The 12,831-nt window shown below is 43.0% G+C and overlaps 1 protein-coding gene across 1 annotated transcript in view; it reads right to left on the bottom strand.

Annotated features, from left to right (window-relative positions):
• The window catches only part of ACVR1 (activin A receptor type 1), a 127,282-nt gene extending 115,125 nt beyond the window's left edge, over positions 1 to 12,157 (bottom strand). The window contains exon 1 of the mRNA XM_043894907.1: positions 12,085 to 12,157. The gene's annotated coding sequence lies outside the window, so the exon portion shown is untranslated. The remainder of the gene's footprint in view (positions 1 to 12,084) is intronic.
• Between the last annotated feature and the right edge of the window lie 674 nt (positions 12,158 to 12,831).

Raw genomic sequence — 12,831 nt, 5'->3', positions numbered from 1 at the left:
TCTAATATTTCGTGATTATACATAATTTCCATGTTATTCATAATGTGTGTGTATGCATACACACATATATAGTTTTTATGCATATATACCTAACCTTTATAGGTTACTGTAGAACATTTAGGTTTTGTTTTTTTTTTTAACTATTTTACAGAGACTTGAATAAATTTGTATACTCAAAGAGCTTTAGTGATTTTTTTTTTTTTGATGAGTAACCAGGGGCTCAAAATCTTTTCCAGAATAATTACATTTATATTAGCAGCCCAAAATTTCCAAGTCTTTCAAGTGAAATAATCCAAGCATGTTGCTTAATTTTAGGGGAGCCAATTCCAAAAAACTACTGAAGTACAGGGAATAAACATGAATTTTATATTACATTTTATTTACTTGGTTTTGAATTTTTAAGTACATCTAATTTGGTAACCACCAAGAAATCCAATCATCTTATTAAACTATACCAGTTAAATATCTCAAAATTTTAAACAATCCCCTCTTTTACTTTCTTCATACTATAAAATACTTTGAAAGAGTTAAAGCAGCCTGCTCTGGTCTGTTCCATAAAATTTTTCTGTTTCTTAAAAGATTGTCTATCATAGACCCATTGCTTTTTTTAAAATGCTATTACAAAAATGAAACATTTTTCCCTAAGTCTAAAAATCCATTGGCTCTATTCTTGATCAATAATAAAAAGCTGACTATATGAGTTTCTTTGTCACTAAAGGCCTACTTATCACTCACCGTATTTCAGAGAGAAAGAGAGAGAGAACCAACCACGTAAGGTCTGCTTTTAAAATAAAGCACAAACCAGGAACAGTGCTTTAAAACAATCAAAGTAAAGCTGTGGTTAGTAAGGCTCCCAAAGCCCAGGATTCTTCACAGACTCAAAATTATATAGGGGGAAAAAGTCATCAGGCTCCATTTACTGGAACAGCCAAAACAGAAGACAACTGGACGAGAATCAGCAAATTATTAAACCTCAGAAATAGCTGAGTCTGTGCCCTTCCTGACAGATAAGAAAAGAAAAGTGCCACAAAGAAAAGGTTGATATAGTGACTTTTGGGAGCCCCATTACTGGTTCACACCAGAGAACAGACTAGCGCTTGAGTCTCATGGGTTATTTTCTCATTTCCACCATGCCACTGTGCTTCAACCTATACTGTAAATTCAAATGTAAATATCCTTTAATTCAGCAACTCCAACTCTAGATATTGACCCCCAGATATACAGGAGATAGGGCTTCCCAGGTGGCTTTAGAGGTAAAGAACCCACCAGGTCAAACCAGGAGACATGGTTCCATCCGTGGGTGGGGAAGATGCCCTGGAGGAGGGCATGGCAATGCATTCCAGTATTCTCGCCTGGAGAATGCCACGGACAGAGGGGCCTGGTGGGGTACAGTTCATAGCAACACAAAGAATCGGACACGACTGAAGCGACTTAGCACAACACACACAGAGCACACACAAGAGACAGACAGATGGATCTGAGTTACACGGTTTCAGATCTACATATCCATCTATATATAAATCAATATGTAGATATAGTAGTAAATGTAAAGATAGTCACTGCAACATTGTAACACATAATGTTACCTAAAATAACAAGTGAAAGACTGGCTGAATACATTATGATACATCCACACAATGAAATACCTTTCAAAAGAATGAGGAAACTGGATGGTACAGATAGCAAAACATTTCCAAGGTAAGTTAAAAGAAAAAAGTCAGGTATAGAATTGAAATGTGCACAATATGATACACTTATGATATAAGAAAAGCACATCGGTTTGTAAATGTAGAGACTATCACTGGAAGGATACACAATTAGTTTTAATCATGGTTTTTCTCCAGAAAGGGAAAGCACAAAGCTTTAGAACAATGTACCTTTCACTATATGTCCTTCCCATACTTCAAGTCTTGCCTTGAGCACATGTAACGTAATACAAAATTTGTTTCTAAAACATAAAATACTATAATGAATAAAAATGATTTGGGGGGAGGGGGGCTGCTCCACGAAGCATGTGGGATGTTAGTTTCCTGACCAGGACCCGGGATTGAACCTGTGCCCCTTGCGGTGGAAGCACAGAATTGGCACCGGATTGACAGGGAAGAAAAATACGTTATTTTTGAGGTTCTGGTGGAACACCAGAAAAAAAAATTGTAAGAACTCATATTATTAACATGTACATGTAATGAAATAAATCTATGTGTGTATTAGAAATAAACCTCCAATTTGAGAAAAAATAAATAAATAAAGAGTAAGATGGCCCAAAATGGAGACTGAAATATCCAAGACAAAAATCTTTCTGAGAACAAAAGAAACGCTCTCCTGGAAGATTTCCATGTTCAATACCCACACCTGAAAAAGATCACTCCACCTAGGCTTAGAATGTCCTAGAACAATAGAACTTTTAAGGATTAAAAGGGAACCAGGGGAGAAGGGGACTAGCTGATTAAGTAACAATGAGTTGGAGGGAATCCTAAACAAGCCAAGACAAGGGGGAAAAAACTCATCTGAATTTGAAAAGGACATTCCATTCTAAACTGGATAAAGGCAGGAATAAATCCCAAACTGAACCAGTCTCTTTTGACTTTTTCCCCCAATTTCAGGGCATCTGTGATACAATTAAAAAAAAAAAAAAATCATTGCTTGAATTCTCTTCAGCTAAACAAGGCTTAGCAAAATAGGCATAAACGTAAGTTAAAGGTGTCACTAATCAAAAAGTATATCTGCCTTTGATTCTATGAGCAGATGTTCATCAGTTCCCATGTCCAAAAGCTGAAGACTGTTATTCTATTCCTTTGTTCGGATAAACATTTGGTTTATTTGCAAGACAGGGTGCACTTGACCCAAAAAAGAGTCAATAAGAGACTTTGAACTGTTTGTAGCTAGTTCATTTATCATTCAGATCTTAGCCTATGTCTTCCCATTTCCAAAAGGCACTTTCCCACAGCTTCAAGTCCTTATTTCCAAGGTTCCAGTATCATATTTCCAACTCCTCACTAGATTCAAATAAGCCCTCTTCTGTATCCATGTCCCACCAGAACCTCAATGCCAATACCACACCCTATCTCAAACCAGGTCCTTTTACTAACCTCCTGCTTTAAGATCAACACCATTCTCCTAGTCACTGGTGATCCAAAAGTCAGATATGCTTGCCCCTACCCATCCCTCCCTCTCTTCACAAAAATGATTTAATTAATCTATGGCTTCTCCAGCACCAAGTCAAAACCCTAATTCTACTTTCATTTCTTCTTAGATTCTGGCCATCTACCCTCATCACTAGACTGATCACCAACAGAAGGCTATATAACAGGGGTCTCACACTCATGCCTACAGGGACAATGCAGTTAGCATATAGCAGTAAGGCTGGTTAGGAGTCTGAAGAAATAAAAGAATAAATAGCAACTGAGGCTGGGTCTCAGTACCTGGGGGGAAAACAGGATGAGCCAGGACTCTGGTGAACACAGCACGCACATCCCCTCAGACAGACACAATCACAGGTTTCCTGCAGGAATAGAGGCCTACTGCTGCCAGAGCTTTCAATTCCGCAGGAGTAGGTGGAAGTTTGGACTTTTTTGTGCGAAATTTCCCCCTATTTAAATGTTGGCAACCATTTGAAAAAAATGTTTTGAATGCAATATCAAGCAGGACAAAACTGCAAGGTGGATTCAGCCCAGAAACCCTGTTTTCAAGCTCTGCTCTTCAGCATGATGACGTGGGGATGCACAGCCTGGATCAAAGCTCAGACACGGGACCTCAGACTTCTTCTGTCACCCCTCTAAGTCTCAGAGTCTCTTTCTGTAGAATGAGGATAATAAGATGAACTACCGCATGGAGTTGTGTGATCCTTGAACGAGAGAATGCAAATAAGGAGCCTGATCAGGGCCTCCTTCACAGGTACTATTATCTTACTGACGCTCTCTAAAAATTAAGTCTCTAAAAATTAAGTCTAAAACCTCCAGCCTGGCATCCAAAGTAAACCATGATTTGACTCTTAATCTAAGTTTTCTTCTAAAGTGCTGACCTTCAGGTACTCCAGGCACATTGCAAACAGCTTTTTAACTTTATTAACTTCCATATTTGCTTAGCAAAAAAAAAAAAATGTGGGAGAAGGGGAGGGTATGCAATATAACCATTTAAATAGGACTGGCCAGTCTACTCAGGACACTTTGGCCCTGAAATTAGTACAAACTGGAAGACACGAGTCTGCTGTTTCTTTGCAATGTCTCAGGTCTTAATGTCTCTCCAAGAAGCTATACCTCAAGGCACTGAGTCTGATTCCAGTGATTAAAAATATGTACAGTTCTGTGTTTTACAACTAGGCTCCTAAACAAAAGCCAGCTACCTCATATTTACTTGCCCCATTCCCTGCTTTGGGAATGTTGCCTGTTCCATAACCTACATATATACATAATAGATACCTCTCCAAATGAGAGCATCAAAATGGTACCTCTTTCCAAGGCCAGTTAAACAGCTACTTCCTCAAAGGAGTTGGTCTATGCTTATCCCTCTGTATCTTGTGACCAAGATACTTGGGAGTTCTGCCCTTTATAGTTACACGTGCAATTCTTCAAACCCTTACTCAAGTGCACCTTGAGATCAACTTGGTTTTTTACTGAACTTGATAAATGTTTAATAGATGAAGAACAAAGAAGGGGGAAAAGATGAAGCGGCAGCAGCAGCAAGGCAAGGAAATGTTAATGATAAGGACAATGACAACAACGATGGTTGCTGCCATGGGATTTACGCTCTTATTTACATCTTTTAATGCAAAGAGCTGTCCCTTATTAATCCCGTGTTGCATTTCTAAACAATAAATGTAGAGTCACCTTCCCCACCTCTCTCTCATCCTTTTGGGGCATGTTACCTGCTGTCCCCATATTACTGAAAAGTCACCTTTCCATTCAAATATAATCTAAATAAACAGGGAGCTAAATGGCTCCTGCCACCAGTTTAAATCAATTAGCCCCACCTTCGCTGTTGGTTGGGATCAAGATAATGATGCACTCTTGAAGCTGGTCCAAAACCCATATTAGTCACTTTAACCTGATTTGGAAAAACAATCAAAGACCCCTACATAGAGAAAAGAACAACAAGGTGGGGGTGGGGGAGCAAAGGGGTGTGGGTCATCCGTAGAATGACTAAGGCTCATACAAGAAGAAAAACAAAATTCTTGCCCAGATTAGCAAACATTCAATAAATGAATTAAGGCTGATTTTCACAATACCTAGAACAGGTTTTTTCAAACTGCTGGTTAGAACGCATTAGCAAGTTGTGAAATCAATTTATTAGATAGAGACCAGAATATTTTGTAACAAAAATTGAATTAGAAATCAGAAGGCACTGCAACACTGTTCTGTAAAATGTGTAATTCAGCTTCATCTTTAATATGCACGTGGACGCGCATGTATGTACTTGGTCATGATGTAAAATGAATTACTGAGAGTCAAAAATGTTTTTAAAACATTGAAATAGAACATGTGTGTTTATATAATCTCTGGGGACTAAGATTTTCCATTTTTCACTAGGCCACACTCATAAAATAAAGAGAATGTCTGTTCTTAATACCTGTTGTGCACAATAGTTCAGTTCTTCAAGTTCAAAAAAGCGTATGAAAAATTATCATTGAGCATACTTTTCCCTTACCATTTTCCTATTCCCAGGAAGGAAGGTAAAGGTCACTCTAGAAAACCACCTTCACTTTTTCCTCTTATTGATTGTCCCTCCATATATTTCTTTTTTGTTGTTGTTGTTAGGCTGGTTGTTTAATTTATTCAGTAATCTGTATTTTTTAAGATTGATGCAAATTATCAACACATTTATTAGCAACTATATGTATACAAAGCATTCTGTTAGGAAATGTGTGTGAAAGGTGACATGATGGTATTTATCTTTTTTGTATTAATTTAATTGGAGGCTAGTTACTTTACAATATTGTAGTGGTCCCTCCATATATTTCTATCTTGTCTAAGTTCCTGACATCAAGTTACAAGCCCCAAAGCTCTACCTCTCTTAGTGATATTTGCTTATAAGAATTAAACTATCACGTAAGCAGAGTGAGCAAGCACAGTGGATTTTCACCCAGAGTGTAACATCACTCATCAATCTTCAATAGTGAAGATTCAGAATTTGGTTTAAGATACCTCCTCAGCCTAGCTCCTCTAGACCAGAAACAGTTTTGCTCAACTTCTTATGTTTTTCTCAGTCCCTGCTCTCCAAACTTCAAGTATCACCCTACATCTAACATTTAGCTTTGTCCAAGATCACCCCATCTTCCTTTATCCCCTCTGCACATTTCTCATCAAACTCAAGGTTACTTTTTAGTTCAGTCAATAATTCTTCCATAACTACCTAAAAAAAAAAAAGAAACAAAAACTACAGCAGTCTTATTTTCAAAGGTATCCATACTGCATGGTGGCCACCAAGGCCTATCTGGCTTTCACAAATGACCAAGGCACCCAGCTGTCAGGCATTCAAGTGGAAAAGGTCTACATGGGATACCCACTCAAAGCAGCCCTTAAAAACCTACTGAAAGAGGAGTTTACTTTGGATTCCATCCATTTACCCAAGAGGTCATCCACCTTCCACCTCTCACATGAGTACTGCCTACCACACTATTTTCACTGTCAACTGTTTGAGAACAAATGCAACAGAGAAAGTCAGTGTCAAAGAGTCAATTCACCAGTGTTTGAGTACCAGCCCCACTCCCCAGTCCCTGGTGGCTCAGACGGTAAAGTGTCTGTCTACAATGCGGGAGACCTGGGTTCGGTCCCTGGGTTGGGAAGATTCCCTGGAGAAGGAAATGGCAGCCCACTCCAGTATTCTTGCCTAGAAAATCCCATGGATGGAGGAGCTTGGTGCAGGCTACTGTCCATGGGGTCGCAAAGAGTCGGGCACGACTGAGCGACTTCCCTTTTCAGGAGTCCTTAGCTCTGCAGGGTAAGAAAAATAAGTTGAGATCTTCTTCCCCTCAAAAGACGTGTCATCCTGAAATTCAAAAACAATCAAAAAAGGAAACATATATTGAAAAGAATAGATGTCTTTTGAAATCACTAAGTACAAGTTATAATACCATGCATGATAAAGGGATATAAACAATAGTTCCTTCTACTTAAGAATGACTTTTGTCCCCAGCTCCCAAACTCACATTTAAGGACCTGTGCCTGGCATCATCATCTCTTGAGACCACCTCCCTGACTGTCTGGGTTATTTTGCCCCTCTCATATATAACCATCCATTCATTCTCTTAGCAATTAAAAAATGATTTACTGACTGTGTGGTCCGGGCCAGGTATTATATAAGGTGCAAGAGATACACAAAAGATGAATAAGACACAAGGAGCCCATTAAGAGGATTTGAAAAGTTTTCAATCAGTGACAGAAACTGAATTCTGCAGAATTTTAAAAATAGAGAAAAGAATAACCTCAAGTCCTTGCTCCCAAAGAGATCAGTCAAATCCCAGCATGAGTACTGAAGATGGCCAAACACTAGAAGAATGTCAAAAGGTAAAACCCAGGAAGCACATGCTTGCAATGAAACCACTCTGAGCCCTAAAGGATTTGGTTCTCCCTTAAAGTGTGGAAAAGAAGGACAAAACAGCCAAGACTTAGCCTTATGATGAGAGAGCTGAACTCCTACAAACCCATCAGGACATCTGTGCTAAAGAGGTCCCTCTGACCTACTCCATCCTTCAAAACACAAACTTCACCTGCTGCATGCATGCATCCACAAAATCTGGAAAGGCTAAAATTTAAAGTCACTTTCCCAGTCACAGAAATAAAGGTCAAATACCCAGAGCAAACAGTGAAGCAACTCCAATGGGCAAAGTGGAATGTTGGTCAGAGACTAAAACCCAAAAATCAAACACCTGAGTAGTGGTGGCTCTGGAAAATAAAGCTCTCAAGATCACAGAAGTCTTTAGACACATAAACAAGCTCAGATTTCCAGAAACACACTTAAGAGCACAAGAATATTGATCAGTCATGCAGCTGGTTTGAGTATTGGGGTAGAGGGAAATACATTCATTTCAACTTCAAAAAGGAAGCTGCTGGGCCTCTTAATAATTTTATGAGCATAAGTTCAAGTAAAACTACCTTCTATCTGAAACAAACGCTGTGATGTGCCAGTCACGCCCACCTGAGCTAGCTCTTCCATAAGCGGTCTTCCCAATAGACAAATCCTGGTTTAGAACTTCTGATTCTTCAACTAGCATGGGAAGCAAGAGCACTCTATAGCTAAGGACTAAAAGAGAAGAGGTAAATCTTCCATTTGGTTCTTCTAAGAGCTGGAGTTGGCTGCAGAAAGAAACAGCAAGTTTTCACTCCAAGGGATCAAAGAAGGCATTTTGTACCAGGAAACCCAATTCAATCCTCACTTCCAGGAATAAAGCCACAGTGCCCAATATTTGCTTGGGAAAATAAAACAGGAGACTATGTGGACTCCAATTAAAATCTCTTGACAGCTTTATTTCCCAGCCTCACCAGTTTAAGGCTGTGAACATTTTAGCCAGGCACTGATTTAACTTAAACACCAACTCCCCAGTCTGAACGGTCACACTTAGCACCAGGTAAAAAAACGAAAGCGTTTTAACACTTCATGACAATATTCCTTGCCCTGTCCTGAGCACGAGATGTATAAGACAAGGTGATACTGAGAACTTCAGCCCAGCCCATCTCTCCCATAACCACAGTCAGGAGAAACCACACAGCAGCCTGTGCTATTATTTTAGTCACAATACCGGAAATGAGAGTGGAAATAGGAGAAAATGGGTCGGGGGGTGGGCAGAGGGGCTTACCTCAATCTTATTTGGATATGACAACAATCAGCTCGCTTTAAAATTATCACCTGGGTTCTTGTCAATCAACCAACAGTTCTTGTGTGCCTACTTCACACAAGAACCAAGCTAAGTCTATATAGTGCAGGGAAATATTCCCCAAGTAATCATTATGTTAATAGTTATGTGTTTAATTTTCTTAATCTTTTTACAAAAAAGTATGTATCCTGTATGTAGGTTATAAAGTCTAAAAATAAAATCAGCACCCATGAACCCATCACTCAATCAAAAACCAGAATATCAACCAACACTGTATCATCTACCTACCTCCTCCACCCCACCCATATCCCCAGGTGCCTGCAGCACGCACACACACGCACACATGCACACACACACCACACACACACCCCACACACCCAGGAATTCATTATCCAGAATTTGGGATTCAATCTAAGTGTCAACGCATCTTTAGGATTATCTCCTAATCATTACAGGTGAGTTCGCTTTCCAAATACAGCAGTGATATACTGTTTCTTCTTAAAACACGGTGTCTTTAAGGCTTTTTTTTTAAGGTAAACTGCTGCTTTAAGGAGAAATACTAACAGACTAAGTGAGACAGACTTAGTTCTGGTAAACTCATGATGATAGTGTACAAATGAATTAAATTTAGCAAACACTGGCAAAAACAGCCAGGAACAAGGGTACCAGCATCCCACAAACTCCAGGTTCAAATCCTTACTCCACCCTTGACAAGCTCTACAGCTTAGGGTAACTCAGTTTTGCCAAGCCACAATTCTTTATTGTAAGGGAATGGAATAATAATAAAACATATGGTTGTTGTGAAAATATAATGAAAAAGTGCATGTAAAGATCTGAGCACAGTGCCTGGCCCGCATCCAGTCCCCTCCTCCCCAAATCATCATATCTGTCATTAAATTCACTCAAAACATATCAAAGGATTTTGCCACCACCAATAGTTTATATTTCCCTAGTTTCTAACATGTAAAAATAAATCAAGAGGCAGGGATCCAACAGCAGAACAGTCACAGAGGACAATTCCTAGTCCCAGCTCCTGTTTGCCTAAAATTATAGTATACACTCATTGATTCCATCTCCACCTTGTGACCTTGAATAGCAGATCATTTTTCAAATCCATTTCTGCCCCGGCCCTCCCTCCCCGAGAAGGCTGGACTATTCAATCCAACCTTACCTAGAAGCCTATTACAATCATTACAGGACTAGTTCTGTGTAATCTAGAGTAAACTCGGCATAGTCTTCTCTTTACTGATTCAGTCAGTTTTCCATTCCATGGACAGGTGCACAAATTTGGTAAAACACTACTTAGAAAAACAATCAGTACTATTAATAGAATTAAGTTCCTCACATCTGAAGTTAATTCGTCACATTCCAGAACATGGCATACCCCTCCATCTTTACCCTCCATCATCCTTAGTATCCTTTTAAGTTACTCAGAGGTAACAAGAAACTTATTCGTATTCAAATGATCACTCTGTTACAGGTTACAAAAGCTGTAAAACTACTACCTATATCAAGTTTTATTTAAAACCACTCTTTGCACTTCAAGTAAATCTCACCCATACTGAAGACAATGAACCCATCCTGGCCCTTGTTTTCTCATCTGTCCAGAATTTATTGCAACATCATTAACCACCTTTGAGTATCTTCACAAGGGCTGACGGTAGAAATGTGATTATCCAACACATAATTCCATCAACCTAAGGACTACACATCTCAGCCTCAAAAGACTTCTGTTTTTTAATTCCAGGATAGAAAACAAAAACAACTGAATCACGAAAAAAAAGTGGTTTGATCTCAGAAGCCAGGTGATCCAAATCCTGTCTAGGCCTAAGATAACCTCCCGAACGACCCCTGTGTCCCCATCAGCAAAATGGGGAAGATCCATGTTTCACACTCAAGCATACTGTAAAACTGGAGGGCGAGGCCAGCGTCTGAGGTCAGCACAAGTCTAGCGTCTGCTGGCTGCCGGAGCCCGGGCCCCCCGCCAGCCACCCACCTCCAGAGACAAGTGCCAGGACATACTATAGTGTTTCCATTTAAGGCCCGCCACTTGGATCAGCCCATCTCTTGAAATTTCTTACCACCACCTTTCCAGGAAGAATTTTTTGGGGGGAAAGGGGAGGTGGTGTCTATTTTTTGCCACCGACTTTCCTTGGGCTGTCAGAGCAGTCTGCATCTCTGGAACAGGATTCTTTAAAACCACTGGGCTAGTCTGTGTTTAAATGCCAGGCCTCTTCTCAAAAATATACAAAATGCGGATGAGATCAGTCCCTTCTCTCATGATCTAACTCCCATCACACACACTTCAAAAAAGAAAGAAAGCCCAATGAAATTAACAAATCCATTGTATTACTTTCCTACCTCTCAACCAAAACCACAGTAAGCACAACTTTTTAACCAAGACTTTTCTTCTGCTACCAAGTGGAATGTTTTCTTCCCTAAGGAGCTTCTTTTACAGCTTCTCTCCCATGCAAGGAGCGTTCAAAACTCCAGAGGGATAAAGGGGGGGTCGGGGAAGACTGGGAGACCTATCTAGCACAAACTGGACAGAGCTGCAACAGTCTAGAACCCGACGGAAGTGAGTGCTTCCAGCAGGGCAGAGGCCCACCTCTCTCCCCAGCGCACCCAGGGCTCCAGCCTCACTGTTTTGGTTACAGTGTTGAAGGAAGGGTTTTAAACTTGGCAAAGTACCGTGCAACATCTGTAACCACATTTGCCTTCTGGGGATCGGAAGATGAATCCCACATTCCTGGCTTTGAAGCTTTTTGAAACTGCAGCTAGGAAGAACGGAGGGAGGGAGGGAGGGCGTTGAGCAGAGTTTATTGGCTGTCTCTCCAGCAGAAAATTCCTCTTGGAAGAGACGGATATTTTGAGGGTGGGGGTGATTTGCCCATCCCTTGACTCTCTACCAAGCTCAGCTGGGAAGGTGAGCCCCGTGGTCAGGCGGCCAGATCGATTTACAAGTCAGAGGCGCACAGCCTGAAGGAGTTCGCTACAGGCACACACACACTGCAAACCCGCGACCACCCCACTCCATGCCTCTGCCCTCTCCCACATCCCACCCGCAGTTCAGGCCCACAGCAAGACAGTTTTGTTCCGCGGCTGCTTCCCCCACCGAGAGTGAATCGGCTTGGGGGGAGAAAGGAATGAAAGCGAGGGGGAGGCACCGCAGACGCCCACCCTCCCACCCCCAATTCCTGCCCCTTTTCCCGCTGGGTTCTCCCCTCCCTCCGTCCCCCGGGCTCCGGCTGGCGCGGCCGGCGACCTGCCCTCACCTCTGGTCCGGCGGCTGCGGGGGGCTGAGCCGGGGGGAGGCGGAGTGCGAGCCAGCCGGGCGCTGCAGGTCGGCGCGGGGCGGGGCGGGGCGGTGCAGCCGGCGAGGGAGCCCGGAACTCCGCGGGGCTGAGGGCCGGCGGCCGTCCCCGAGCGGCGGCGGCGGCGGCGGCGGCGGCGGCGGGCGGGTGCGGGGGGCCGGGCGCTTTCCAGCCCTGGGGTCGGCGCGGCTGGCCGAGGAGCAGCCTGGCAGCGGCAGCGGCGGCGGCGGTGGCGGCAGCGGCAGCCACCCCGGGGAAAGAGCCGGGGGAGGGAGGGGAGGCGGGGTGAAGAGGAGGCGGAGGAGAAGGAAGGGGAGGAGGGCGGGCGGAATAAACTTCCCGAGGCGCCGCGGCACGGGCTGGGAGGACGGCCGCGGGCGGGGCGGGCCGGATGGGGGCTGGCCCGGGGGGCAGTCGCGGGGGGACGGTCACTGAGAGTAGAAAAGTTCCCCCAGCGCCGAGGGGCAGGCTGCGGCGGCGGCGGCGGCGGCTGCAAAGAGCCGGAGCCGGAGCGGGAGGAGCGGGAGGAGGAGGAGAAGGAAGTGGCTGCGGAGCGCTCGGCCAATGAGTGTCTGGAGCTGTGATTAACCAGGCAGCAACACATCATTTCCTCCCGGCGCGGATCCAGGGAGCCGGGAGGGAGAGGGAAGACGGCGGGGCGGGGCCGTCCCCGCGCCCCCTGCAGGCGCCCGGCCGGGGGCGAGCCCG

The sequence above is a fragment of the Cervus elaphus genome, chromosome 33 (assembly GCF_910594005.1).
Source record: "Cervus elaphus chromosome 33, mCerEla1.1, whole genome shotgun sequence".
In the NCBI taxonomy this organism is placed as follows: domain Eukaryota; kingdom Metazoa; phylum Chordata; class Mammalia; order Artiodactyla; family Cervidae; genus Cervus; species Cervus elaphus.
The sequence above is the reverse complement of the archived record's forward strand: the minus strand, read 5'-3'. Positions and strand labels throughout refer to the sequence as shown.